Here is a 15,542-nt window from a genome sequence, read left to right on the forward strand (position 1 = left end):
ACGACTGAGTTTGGCGTAACGTTAGCAGGTATGATTAGCTGGTGAGTGTTACTGAGCTATGGAATCCGAAGTGACGGCTTCGGTTGAAGCAGGGAAGGACCCTGCTAAGGTGGTACAAGTTGGGATACCAGGAATGGATGAAGGATCCAATTAGATTTGGTTTATGAACGAGAATTCTGAATGGATATCATTCCACCTCCTAGGGTACGTCGTACCGGGAGGGTCGAGCGGGTGATGGAATCTAGTGTTTTCCTTTGGACCCTGAGGGGTTAGGTGATGTGGTAGTGTATCACGGGAATAGACCTGTAACCTCCCTAAGGTAGGGTACGTCTGCCACATACTCGTAATTCTAGGGTTTACGAGTATGTAAGGCACTTGACCAAAAGAATTAAATAAAATGATACGAAGAAATACAGAAAAATTTAAAACTTTTATATAAACTTATTAGAAGAAATTATTACACGTATGAATACTTTAAATTTAAGGCAGCCATATGAAAACTCTAAAACCATTATTGCATTGCTACTGAGTCCGTGCTCCACAAGTTGCTCAACAGCTAAAGCCACACCTGGAAAAATGTTGGAAAATAACATAATGAGCTAACGCTCAGTAAGCAAATCTCATGCATACACATACACATGAATGTCGTGAGTTTGTAGTGCACATATACTAATATGCTGACTTATATACTTATGCATTTCATTTATTGCTCATGCACTTTCAAACTTTACTTTTATGCTCTTTCTTTTAGTTTCACATTTTTATGGGCCCAATATCACTTGTGCACACTGTTTGATTCAGCCAATGCCTGCAGGGCTTGTTACACATATCATATAGAATCCCATGGGTTCTCCTCCGGCTAGCCATCATCTCAGCTAGGCTCATCATAACACTCATTTCATCGTTGCCATAGCTGCCATACTTATTACACATATGGAGGAGAAAGACGGAAACATGGCAAACATATCTGAATGGTCAACTCTGACCTAGCCCACACTAGTGGGCAGCCACTATAAGTCTTATAGACTTCCGTCTTCTTTACTGAACTTACTTGATTGCTTCATCAAAACAGTGGCACCCTTTTTAAACATCTTATTATCACTTTGCTTAAGCCTTGTGTCATTAAAATGTTTAACTTTACATAAGACTTTTCAAGACATTTCATAACTTTTCTCATATTCATATGCATGGTCTTATATCACATAATAATGTATCACATAACTGTACATGCCATGCATACATGCTGATGCTGAAATGCCAATGTTCGTGTTCATGACTCATGTTGATGGTATTCAATCAAGGCATTGTATCACATCTCATATAACTCAAAACATCTTTAGTCATAATACATGAAGCTTTGGGTTGGTGGCGTTGTTATACCTTAACGTAGAGCTATGGCTCAGGTCTAAGGTTTCCAGCCTAAAAACTTAAACGCTTCATATATCATAACATATAACAAATCATGAACATAGAGTAATCCACATATCCATCAACATAAGAACACATACTTGCACATAATTCATATCATTCTTAACCAAGTAAGACATCTTTCACATATCACAGAATTCATCAATTACATATCACACAACACCCTTATGGTGTTCATATAACCATTTTTCACATACTTATCATATGCATCATCATCATACCATACTTAACTCATCAGATGTACACAATCAATGTAGTCATGCATCTTACACTTAAGCACAAAATGTGAGATTTACTTACCTTAGGTCCTTAGCTTATTTTAAAATTCCTCACCAAGAGTCAATCAATCAAATCCATACAAATCCTATTCAAGGCACATCATTTATTAAATTCTATCAAAATCATAAATATACACTATTGATAGTGTATATTAATAATACCAGAAACTATATAAATGATAATAATAAATTATTATCAACGTAATGCAAATAACTCTTCATATAAAACCATGCTTTAAACCTTGCTCATAAGATAATGTACCCTTATGATAATAATAATAATAATCCCAACAAAAATAATAATTATCGTCTATAATTAAACTTATTTCGATATTAATAACAAAATACTTCAATAGCAATACGTATATGGATGTATATATTCAAATAGTCATTTTATAAAAGAAATCATATTTTTAACATAAAGTTGTAATAATCAATATAATGATAATAATATAAATATAAATATTTATATTATTATTAATTAGTCATAATATCAATTCCAGTGATATAATAAATATACTTTCTCCAAACTTCACTGGTCTTACAAATATCAATAACTGTAAGAAACTAATATTTGATATTATTTTAATATTCAAATATTAATATACAATAATAATGGTTAGATAATAGGTTTACTATAAATCATACTTTTCATATATATATATATATATATGAATCTGTATTCTTGATTTACTTAACAAAATAATAACAATAATAATTAAAATTACTTAATCATAATAATTTCCATATTAATATAAAATCAATTAAATATGTATTTTTATACTTTATTTAATATCTAATATTTTCTAGAAAATTAGACAGCACAACGGCTATAAAGTGGACAATTCCAAAATCAAAACCTGTATAAAAAATATATATAATCCCAGACAGCCAGTAAATTACAGAAAATATTCCACATATCAATAATATATAATTATATACTATAAATACACATAATAACAATTACTCTAATCAATCACAATTAAATCACAATATATAGGTTAAAGAAATTATACCAAAATGATCGGGTTCCACAATAAGTCAAACGATGATTTTCTGAGACTCAAAACGTACTTCGGAACCTCGAACACTAAGTTTCGACCGTCGATCTACGGTGGATCGCGGTGGCTCGTCGACCCAACTATGGTAGATGTAGGAACAAGTTATTGGGTTTTGAAGCCCACAACACGAGGAGCACGATGGTGGTGACGGATCGGCAAACGGATGCCCGAGGTGGCCGAATCGCAACTTTGAAGTCGCGGGGTGGCCGAACTTAAATCGAGTGGTTGAGGCGTTTAATCGGCGAGTGAGCTCTAGATTCCCGCGTTGGTCGATAGTTCGGAGGCCTCTGAATCCAACGGTCCGGCGCGTGGCTAAAAATGGTGGCCGGAAAGTACTCCTGCGTCGTCGGCAACAGTAATACGCAGAGGAGAGAGAGAGAGAGAGAGAGAGAGAGAGAGAGTTTCTGAGGAGAGAGAGAGAGAGGGTTTCTGAGGAGAGAGAGAGAGGGGCTCGGGTAAAATGAAAGGCTGAAGCCTTTTATTTTATTTTATTTTTTTTTTATTTATTTATTTTTAAAAATTACACTTGGACCCAAAATACTAAAATTCTTTTCAAATAAGCCCTTTAGCCAAACTTTCTTAATTTTATAAAAATCCCCAATTAAAATTATTTGACATTTGGGTCCAATACTTGACTACTCAAGTTTCTCTTTCTTTAATCTCATTAAAAACATAAAATCATATTTTAAACACTATTTTTCCATTACTATTTCTTAAATTTGTAAAGTTGTACATTTTATGTATTAAAACTTTGATTTATAATAAATAAATGTATTATGAAAATGTTGGATATTACAATCCTTCCCCCGTTAAAATAATTTCGTCCTCGAAATTTCAAACTAAAATTTGATAATCGGAGACAATAACTACCATTACAAATAAACAGAACAACATTTCACAGCATAAGATTTTATACACAACACTTACTTTCACCCCGAAAACAAAACTTATTCCTGACTTCTTGTAATCCTTATCATATATAAAAAGGCGAGGATGTGTAAACACCTCACATGAGGACTACAATATAGATAGAAAGGAAATAAGCTATAACAATAGTATAAATTACAATGAATGTATACGAAAATACAAACGAATCCTCATCATCCATACTTTTGAACACAAACCACATAACGTAAGAAGAGAAAATGACCATCATCATGAAAACATCCTTGATCTTCATGTCTTACAGTCAATTTTTTTTTTTTTTTTTTTTTTTTTAAGCAGATGCAATTGACTGGTTATACCTTGATAATAGATGCTAAATTGAGCAACAAGTTTGTTCAATAGAAAGTTTTTCGACATAAAAAAAATTGGATAACTAGAAAACAATTATATAGCCGATGAAGATTATTCTTTAAAACCAAGTCTCTGTGAAACCCTTTCGTTGTCAAAACCGACTTCTTGCCCTGAATGAGAAATAGTGAGATAGGCCATTCATTAGGTACCAGTTCAGAAAAGCCTGACTCTCATTCTTTCTCTAAGAAAACATTTAAAAATCAAAATTGTTTCCAAATGTATAAAATAATAAAGGGCATATTGATACTATGCTAGAATGCAAATAACCGTGGCCACTCGGAAATTCACACACTTAGCTTAGTATCCCTTCATTGAATAAAACATGGGATAAGTCTTGACTGACCAATCCACCACTTCATCTACGAAAACGAATAATTCTCACATGTCTAATAAGTTAGACATGTCTCATTTCAACACCTATACCAATAATACTCAGTCATCACTTCACACAAGTAATACATTATCTTACTTTCGGGATAAAACAGCTAATATACTATAATTTAATCGCCGAAAGTAATTCACACTACATAGTAATTCAGTAAATAACATTTATCACCTCGATTCATTCAACAATTTACAAATTGTTTCCATGTTCAAATCAGGATCGCAAAATCAATAGAAGTGATTTCCATGTCGACAACATCTAATAAGTTTGACTTTCATCATCAGAGAGGATAGCGTAACACATTGAACAAGATAAAATCTGTGATATCTATCTTGAAAACAAACAAATTCAAGGATCCAATGACCCAACAGTTCAACACATTTTTCTATAAATAAAATTCATCACATACACACTAAAACACAATCAATCTCAAGCTTTTGAAAACCAAATCATTATTACTTCCGTCCATTACTCAAGCTAAGCAACCTATGGCATCCTCATCATCTCAGCTGAACTTAGACCTAACTTTAGCTTTACCTGAGCCAAATCTTCCCACTATCGAATCTTCACCACAAATTTCTGCACCCCTACCACAGCTAATGGTGTATCCTACGGTACACATCCCAGAACGAAATACTCAATTTCCCAGAGTTTGGCTTCCCAAATTTTATTCTGATACTGGCCTTGTCACGGTGGAGGATTCAGCTATGCTCGATAAAAAGGTGGCCATTAGTATAGGTCAAAGCATACTCACCCCTAAAGACCAAATAATTTTATCCCATAGGTCAGACCTACAAGCTGTAAAAGATTCCTTAGTTCTTACCACTCAGGCGGCAGCATCGGTCTCAAACCTAGGCCAACGGGTTCTTGCAAGAGAACAAGAGGTTGACCACTTGAAAAGGTATATAGAAACACAAAAACAAGAGATGATAACCATTAGAAATGCCAACAAGGCATTGACTCGAGAGAAGGAGAAGTTGGTTAAGGAGAATGGGACTTTAACTACACTTCTTGCTAACTACTCAGTCGATATGAAGGAAAAATTTCAGACACTGCAAACTACTGGGGAGACCCTTAGAGTTGAACAACAAAAGTTGATTGACGAGGTAGAACGTGTCCAAAACCCCAATCCTTAATGTATTATGTATTTTTTTTTTTTTTTTCTATATATTACTACTGTTTCACTAAAGTCTCTTATTGTGTGTGCTCTCAGCAACAACCTAAAACTTTGCTCTCCAAAACACTAACCTGACATATTAACCCTTAACACACTAACTGGACTAATAGGTCACTTTCAAAGCTTGAGAATATCAATTAACAATCCAAACATCGACATCGATAAATCATCAATTATTTATCACATCAATAATAAAGGCATGCATTCAGATAAATAACAAACTTCAATTTCTCTACCGTGCATGAGAATATTCATTTAATCCAAACTCATACTTATATCATGGAAACTCAAACACACAATGAGTTTCTAATACAATTATACAACATCATTAACATACATTAACTAAAATATGGATAAATTATACTAACCATTAACGTGTGGCTTGTCTTGTGGCGGAACTCAGTAGCATTTCAGATCCCAAAATCTAATAACATAACGAGTATACGACATCTACAAACTCAAAGCTCTGATACCATTTGTAACCTCCCTAAGGTAGGGTACGTCTGCCACATACTCGTAATTCTAGGGTTTACGAGTATGTAAGGCACTTGACCAAAAGAATTAAATAAAATGATACGAAGAAATACAGAAAAATTTAAAACTTTTATATAAACTTATTAGAAGAAATTATTACACGTATGAATACTTTAAATTTAAGGCAGCCATATGAAAACTCTAAAACCATTATTGCATTGCTACTGAGTCCGTGCTCCACAAGTTGCTCAACAGCTAAAGCCACACCTGGAAAAATGTTGGAAAATAACATAATGAGCTAACGCTCAGTAAGCAAATCTCATGCATACACATACACATGAATGTCGTGAGTTTGTAGTGCACATATACTAATATGCTGACTTATATACTTATGCATTTCATTTATTGCTCATGCACTTTCAAACTTTACTTTTATGCTCTTTCTTTTAGTTTCACATTTTTATGGGCCCAATATCACTTGTGCACACTGTTTGATTCAGCCAATGCCTGCAGGGCTTGTTACACATATCATATAGAATCCCATGGGTTCTCCTCCGGCTAGCCATCATCTCAGCTAGGCTCATCATAACACTCATTTCATCGTTGCCATAGCTGCCATACTTATTACACATATGGAGGAGAAAGACGGAAACATGGCAAACATATCTGAATGGTCAACTCTGACCTAGCCCACACTAGTGGGCAGCCACTATAAGTCTTATAGACTTCCGTCTTCTTTACTGAACTTACTTGATTGCTTCATCAAAACAGTGGCACCCTTTTTAAACATCTTATTATCACTTTGCTTAAGCCTTGTGTCATTAAAATGTTTAACTTTACATAAGACTTTTCAAGACATTTCATAACTTTTCTCATATTCATATGCATGGTCTTATATCACATAATAATGTATCACATAACTGTACATGCCATGCATACATGCTGATGCTGAAATGCCAATGTTCGTGTTCATGACTCATGTTGATGGTATTCAATCAAGGCATTGTATCACATCTCATATAACTCAAAACATCTTTAGTCATAATACATGAAGCTTTGGGTTGGTGGCGTTGTTATACCTTAACGTAGAGCTATGGCTCAGGTCTAAGGTTTCCAGCCTAAAAACTTAAACGCTTCATATATCATAACATATAACAAATCATGAACATAGAGTAATCCACATATCCATCAACATAAGAACACATACTTGCACATAATTCATATCATTCTTAACCAAGTAAGACATCTTTCACATATCACAGAATTCATCAATTACATATCACACAACACCCTTATGGTGTTCATATAACCATTTTTCACATACTTATCATATGCATCATCATCATACCATACTTAACTCATCAGATGTACACAATCAATGTAGTCATGCATCTTACACTTAAGCACAAAATGTGAGATTTACTTACCTTAGGTCCTTAGCTTATTTTAAAATTCCTCACCAAGAGTCAATCAATCAAATCCATACAAATCCTATTCAAGGCACATCATTTATTAAATTCTATCAAAATCATAAATATACACTATTGATAGTGTATATTAATAATACCAGAAACTATATAAATGATAATAATAAATTATTATCAACGTAATGCAAATAACTCTTCATATAAAACCATGCTTTAAACCTTGCTCATAAGATAATGTACCCTTATGATAATAATAATAATAATCCCAACAAAAATAATAATTATCGTCTATAATTAAACTTATTTCGATATTAATAACAAAATACTTCAATAGCAATACGTATATGGATGTATATATTCAAATAGTCATTTTATAAAAGAAATCATATTTTTAACATAAAGTTGTAATAATCAATATAATGATAATAATATAAATATAAATATTTATATTATTATTAATTAGTCATAATATCAATTCCAGTGATATAATAAATATACTTTCTCCAAACTTCACTGGTCTTACAAATATCAATAACTGTAAGAAACTAATATTTGATATTATTTTAATATTCAAATATTAATATACAATAATAATGGTTAGATAATAGGTTTACTATAAATCATACTTTTCATATATATATATATATATATGAATCTGTATTCTTGATTTACTTAACAAAATAATAACAATAATAATTAAAATTACTTAATCATAATAATTTCCATATTAATATAAAATCAATTAAATATGTATTTTTATACTTTATTTAATATCTAATATTTTCTAGAAAATTAGACAGCACAACGGCTATAAAGTGGACAATTCCAAAATCAAAACCTGTATAAAAAATATATATAATCCCAGACAGCCAGTAAATTACAGAAAATATTCCACATATCAATAATATATAATTATATACTATAAATACACATAATAACAATTACTCTAATCAATCACAATTAAATCACAATATATAGGTTAAAGAAATTATACCAAAATGATCGGGTTCCACAATAAGTCAAACGATGATTTTCTGAGACTCAAAACGTACTTCGGAACCTCGAACACTAAGTTTCGACCGTCGATCTACGGTGGATCGCGGTGGCTCGTCGACCCAACTATGGTAGATGTAGGAACAAGTTATTGGGTTTTGAAGCCCACAACACGAGGAGCACGATGGTGGTGACGGATCGGCAAACGGATGCCCGAGGTGGCCGAATCGCAACTTTGAAGTCGCGGGGTGGCCGAACTTAAATCGAGTGGTTGAGGCGTTTAATCGGCGAGTGAGCTCTAGATTCCCGCGTTGGTCGATAGTTCGGAGGCCTCTGAATCCAACGGTCCGGCGCGTGGCTAAAAATGGTGGCCGGAAAGTACTCCTGCGTCGTCGGCAACAGTAATACGCAGAGGAGAGAGAGAGAGAGAGAGAGAGAGAGAGAGAGTTTCTGAGGAGAGAGAGAGAGAGGGTTTCTGAGGAGAGAGAGAGAGGGGCTCGGGTAAAATGAAAGGCTGAAGCCTTTTATTTTATTTTATTTTTTTTTTATTTATTTATTTTTAAAAATTACACTTGGACCCAAAATACTAAAATTCTTTTCAAATAAGCCCTTTAGCCAAACTTTCTTAATTTTATAAAAATCCCCAATTAAAATTATTTGACATTTGGGTCCAATACTTGACTACTCAAGTTTCTCTTTCTTTAATCTCATTAAAAACATAAAATCATATTTTAAACACTATTTTTCCATTACTATTTCTTAAATTTGTAAAGTTGTACATTTTATGTATTAAAACTTTGATTTATAATAAATAAATGTATTATGAAAATGTTGGATATTACAATCCTTCCCCCGTTAAAATAATTTCGTCCTCGAAATTTCAAACTAAAATTTGATAATCGGAGACAATAACTACCATTACAAATAAACAGAACAACATTTCACAGCATAAGATTTTATACACAACACTTACTTTCACCCCGAAAACAAAACTTATTCCTGACTTCTTGTAATCCTTATCATATATAAAAAGGCGAGGATGTGTAAACACCTCACATGAGGACTACAATATAGATAGAAAGGAAATAAGCTATAACAATAGTATAAATTACAATGAATGTATACGAAAATACAAACGAATCCTCATCATCCATACTTTTGAACACAAACCACATAACGTAAGAAGAGAAAATGACCATCATCATGAAAACATCCTTGATCTTCATGTCTTACAGTCAATTTTTTTTTTTTTTTTTTTTTTTTTAAGCAGATGCAATTGACTGGTTATACCTTGATAATAGATGCTAAATTGAGCAACAAGTTTGTTCAATAGAAAGTTTTTCGACATAAAAAAAATTGGATAACTAGAAAACAATTATATAGCCGATGAAGATTATTCTTTAAAACCAAGTCTCTGTGAAACCCTTTCGTTGTCAAAACCGACTTCTTGCCCTGAATGAGAAATAGTGAGATAGGCCATTCATTAGGTACCAGTTCAGAAAAGCCTGACTCTCATTCTTTCTCTAAGAAAACATTTAAAAATCAAAATTGTTTCCAAATGTATAAAATAATAAAGGGCATATTGATACTATGCTAGAATGCAAATAACCGTGGCCACTCGGAAATTCACACACTTAGCTTAGTATCCCTTCATTGAATAAAACATGGGATAAGTCTTGACTGACCAATCCACCACTTCATCTACGAAAACGAATAATTCTCACATGTCTAATAAGTTAGACATGTCTCATTTCAACACCTATACCAATAATACTCAGTCATCACTTCACACAAGTAATACATTATCTTACTTTCGGGATAAAACAGCTAATATACTATAATTTAATCGCCGAAAGTAATTCACACTACATAGTAATTCAGTAAATAACATTTATCACCTCGATTCATTCAACAATTTACAAATTGTTTCCATGTTCAAATCAGGATCGCAAAATCAATAGAAGTGATTTCCATGTCGACAACATCTAATAAGTTTGACTTTCATCATCAGAGAGGATAGCGTAACACATTGAACAAGATAAAATCTGTGATATCTATCTTGAAAACAAACAAATTCAAGGATCCAATGACCCAACAGTTCAACACATTTTTCTATAAATAAAATTCATCACATACACACTAAAACACAATCAATCTCAAGCTTTTGAAAACCAAATCATTATTACTTCCGTCCATTACTCAAGCTAAGCAACCTATGGCATCCTCATCATCTCAGCTGAACTTAGACCTAACTTTAGCTTTACCTGAGCCAAATCTTCCCACTATCGAATCTTCACCACAAATTTCTGCACCCCTACCACAGCTAATGGTGTATCCTACGGTACACATCCCAGAACGAAATACTCAATTTCCCAGAGTTTGGCTTCCCAAATTTTATTCTGATACTGGCCTTGTCACGGTGGAGGATTCAGCTATGCTCGATAAAAAGGTGGCCATTAGTATAGGTCAAAGCATACTCACCCCTAAAGACCAAATAATTTTATCCCATAGGTCAGACCTACAAGCTGTAAAAGATTCCTTAGTTCTTACCACTCAGGCGGCAGCATCGGTCTCAAACCTAGGCCAACGGGTTCTTGCAAGAGAACAAGAGGTTGACCACTTGAAAAGGTATATAGAAACACAAAAACAAGAGATGATAACCATTAGAAATGCCAACAAGGCATTGACTCGAGAGAAGGAGAAGTTGGTTAAGGAGAATGGGACTTTAACTACACTTCTTGCTAACTACTCAGTCGATATGAAGGAAAAATTTCAGACACTGCAAACTACTGGGGAGACCCTTAGAGTTGAACAACAAAAGTTGATTGACGAGGTAGAACGTGTCCAAAACCCCAATCCTTAATGTATTATGTATTTTTTTTTTTTTTTTCTATATATTACTACTGTTTCACTAAAGTCTCTTATTGTGTGTGCTCTCAGCAACAACCTAAAACTTTGCTCTCCAAAACACTAACCTGACATATTAACCCTTAACACACTAACTGGACTAATAGGTCACTTTCAAAGCTTGAGAATATCAATTAACAATCCAAACATCGACATCGATAAATCATCAATTATTTATCACATCAATAATAAAGGCATGCATTCAGATAAATAACAAACTTCAATTTCTCTACCGTGCATGAGAATATTCATTTAATCCAAACTCATACTTATATCATGGAAACTCAAACACACAATGAGTTTCTAATACAATTATACAACATCATTAACATACATTAACTAAAATATGGATAAATTATACTAACCATTAACGTGTGGCTTGTCTTGTGGCGGAACTCAGTAGCATTTCAGATCCCAAAATCTAATAACATAACGAGTATACGACATCTACAAACTCAAAGCTCTGATACCATTTGTAACCTCCCTAAGGTAGGGTACGTCTGCCACATACTCGTAATTCTAGGGTTTACGAGTATGTAAGGCACTTGACCAAAAGAATTAAATAAAATGATACGAAGAAATACAGAAAAATTTAAAACTTTTATATAAACTTATTAGAAGAAATTATTACACGTATGAATACTTTAAATTTAAGGCAGCCATATGAAAACTCTAAAACCATTATTGCATTGCTACTGAGTCCGTGCTCCACAAGTTGCTCAACAGCTAAAGCCACACCTGGAAAAATGTTGGAAAATAACATAATGAGCTAACGCTCAGTAAGCAAATCTCATGCATACACATACACATGAATGTCGTGAGTTTGTAGTGCACATATACTAATATGCTGACTTATATACTTATGCATTTCATTTATTGCTCATGCACTTTCAAACTTTACTTTTATGCTCTTTCTTTTAGTTTCACATTTTTATGGGCCCAATATCACTTGTGCACACTGTTTGATTCAGCCAATGCCTGCAGGGCTTGTTACACATATCATATAGAATCCCATGGGTTCTCCTCCGGCTAGCCATCATCTCAGCTAGGCTCATCATAACACTCATTTCATCGTTGCCATAGCTGCCATACTTATTACACATATGGAGGAGAAAGACGGAAACATGGCAAACATATCTGAATGGTCAACTCTGACCTAGCCCACACTAGTGGGCAGCCACTATAAGTCTTATAGACTTCCGTCTTCTTTACTGAACTTACTTGATTGCTTCATCAAAACAGTGGCACCCTTTTTAAACATCTTATTATCACTTTGCTTAAGCCTTGTGTCATTAAAATGTTTAACTTTACATAAGACTTTTCAAGACATTTCATAACTTTTCTCATATTCATATGCATGGTCTTATATCACATAATAATGTATCACATAACTGTACATGCCATGCATACATGCTGATGCTGAAATGCCAATGTTCGTGTTCATGACTCATGTTGATGGTATTCAATCAAGGCATTGTATCACATCTCATATAACTCAAAACATCTTTAGTCATAATACATGAAGCTTTGGGTTGGTGGCGTTGTTATACCTTAACGTAGAGCTATGGCTCAGGTCTAAGGTTTCCAGCCTAAAAACTTAAACGCTTCATATATCATAACATATAACAAATCATGAACATAGAGTAATCCACATATCCATCAACATAAGAACACATACTTGCACATAATTCATATCATTCTTAACCAAGTAAGACATCTTTCACATATCACAGAATTCATCAATTACATATCACACAACACCCTTATGGTGTTCATATAACCATTTTTCACATACTTATCATATGCATCATCATCATACCATACTTAACTCATCAGATGTACACAATCAATGTAGTCATGCATCTTACACTTAAGCACAAAATGTGAGATTTACTTACCTTAGGTCCTTAGCTTATTTTAAAATTCCTCACCAAGAGTCAATCAATCAAATCCATACAAATCCTATTCAAGGCACATCATTTATTAAATTCTATCAAAATCATAAATATACACTATTGATAGTGTATATTAATAATACCAGAAACTATATAAATGATAATAATAAATTATTATCAACGTAATGCAAATAACTCTTCATATAAAACCATGCTTTAAACCTTGCTCATAAGATAATGTACCCTTATGATAATAATAATAATAATCCCAACAAAAATAATAATTATCGTCTATAATTAAACTTATTTCGATATTAATAACAAAATACTTCAATAGCAATACGTATATGGATGTATATATTCAAATAGTCATTTTATAAAAGAAATCATATTTTTAACATAAAGTTGTAATAATCAATATAATGATAATAATATAAATATAAATATTTATATTATTATTAATTAGTCATAATATCAATTCCAGTGATATAATAAATATACTTTCTCCAAACTTCACTGGTCTTACAAATATCAATAACTGTAAGAAACTAATATTTGATATTATTTTAATATTCAAATATTAATATACAATAATAATGGTTAGATAATAGGTTTACTATAAATCATACTTTTCATATATATATATATATATATGAATCTGTATTCTTGATTTACTTAACAAAATAATAACAATAATAATTAAAATTACTTAATCATAATAATTTCCATATTAATATAAAATCAATTAAATATGTATTTTTATACTTTATTTAATATCTAATATTTTCTAGAAAATTAGACAGCACAACGGCTATAAAGTGGACAATTCCAAAATCAAAACCTGTATAAAAAATATATATAATCCCAGACAGCCAGTAAATTACAGAAAATATTCCACATATCAATAATATATAATTATATACTATAAATACACATAATAACAATTACTCTAATCAATCACAATTAAATCACAATATATAGGTTAAAGAAATTATACCAAAATGATCGGGTTCCACAATAAGTCAAACGATGATTTTCTGAGACTCAAAACGTACTTCGGAACCTCGAACACTAAGTTTCGACCGTCGATCTACGGTGGATCGCGGTGGCTCGTCGACCCAACTATGGTAGATGTAGGAACAAGTTATTGGGTTTTGAAGCCCACAACACGAGGAGCACGATGGTGGTGACGGATCGGCAAACGGATGCCCGAGGTGGCCGAATCGCAACTTTGAAGTCGCGGGGTGGCCGAACTTAAATCGAGTGGTTGAGGCGTTTAATCGGCGAGTGAGCTCTAGATTCCCGCGTTGGTCGATAGTTCGGAGGCCTCTGAATCCAACGGTCCGGCGCGTGGCTAAAAATGGTGGCCGGAAAGTACTCCTGCGTCGTCGGCAACAGTAATACGCAGAGGAGAGAGAGAGAGAGAGAGAGAGAGAGAGAGAGTTTCTGAGGAGAGAGAGAGAGAGGGTTTCTGAGGAGAGAGAGAGAGGGGCTCGGGTAAAATGAAAGGCTGAAGCCTTTTATTTTATTTTATTTTTTTTTTATTTATTTATTTTTAAAAATTACACTTGGACCCAAAATACTAAAATTCTTTTCAAATAAGCCCTTTAGCCAAACTTTCTTAATTTTATAAAAATCCCCAATTAAAATTATTTGACATTTGGGTCCAATACTTGACTACTCAAGTTTCTCTTTCTTTAATCTCATTAAAAACATAAAATCATATTTTAAACACTATTTTTCCATTACTATTTCTTAAATTTGTAAAGTTGTACATTTTATGTATTAAAACTTTGATTTATAATAAATAAATGTATTATGAAAATGTTGGATATTACAAGACCACTTTGGACCTTGAGTAAAGTGATTGGACATGAAAAGTTTTAACTCGGTGGTTTGAGTTAATGTAGTTGGTTCAGGTGAACTGGTAGCAGGGTAAAACAGCGATGATAAGGAATTGAGACCCAAGAGTATTTTAAATTTTGGAATGGGTCTAGAGAACGAAAAAGAACAGAGTGGGAACCTGGAATTATCAGTTGATTGCAAGTGGAATGGCAGCCTGTAAGTTATCGGGTATCTAAAGAATTGAGCGCTGAGTAGGCGAATACTTGAGGTATTAAGGGAAGTGTAATCCCTGGTAAGTTAGTCATGGTGGCAGTTGCTAGTGTCTTGTTAATGTAACGTGACATAGGGCTTGGTAAGAGGTGAAAGATAGTGAATA

The 15,542-nt window shown here is 33.1% G+C and overlaps 1 long non-coding RNA gene across 2 annotated transcripts; it reads right to left on the minus strand.

Moving 5' to 3' along the window:
• Window positions 1–411: 411 nt before the first annotated feature.
• Window positions 412–15,135, minus strand: LOC133798725 (uncharacterized). 2 transcript variants are annotated; one of them, XR_009875986.1, is made up of 7 exons: window positions 14,319–15,135; window positions 13,325–13,388; window positions 8,521–9,971; window positions 7,527–7,590; window positions 2,723–4,173; window positions 1,729–1,792; window positions 412–568 (listed from the first exon to the last, which is right to left on the minus strand). It is a non-coding gene; the product is annotated as an uncharacterized LOC133798725 (long non-coding RNA). The 2 variants fall into 2 exon arrangements; XR_009875987.1 differs by lacking the exons at window positions 412–568; window positions 1,729–1,792; window positions 2,723–4,173 and adding an exon at window positions 6,210–6,366.
• Between the last annotated feature and the right edge of the window lie 407 nt (window positions 15,136–15,542).

This window comes from Humulus lupulus, chromosome 8 (genome assembly GCF_963169125.1).
Source record: "Humulus lupulus chromosome 8, drHumLupu1.1, whole genome shotgun sequence".
Taxonomy (NCBI): Eukaryota; Viridiplantae; Streptophyta; class Magnoliopsida; order Rosales; family Cannabaceae; genus Humulus; species Humulus lupulus.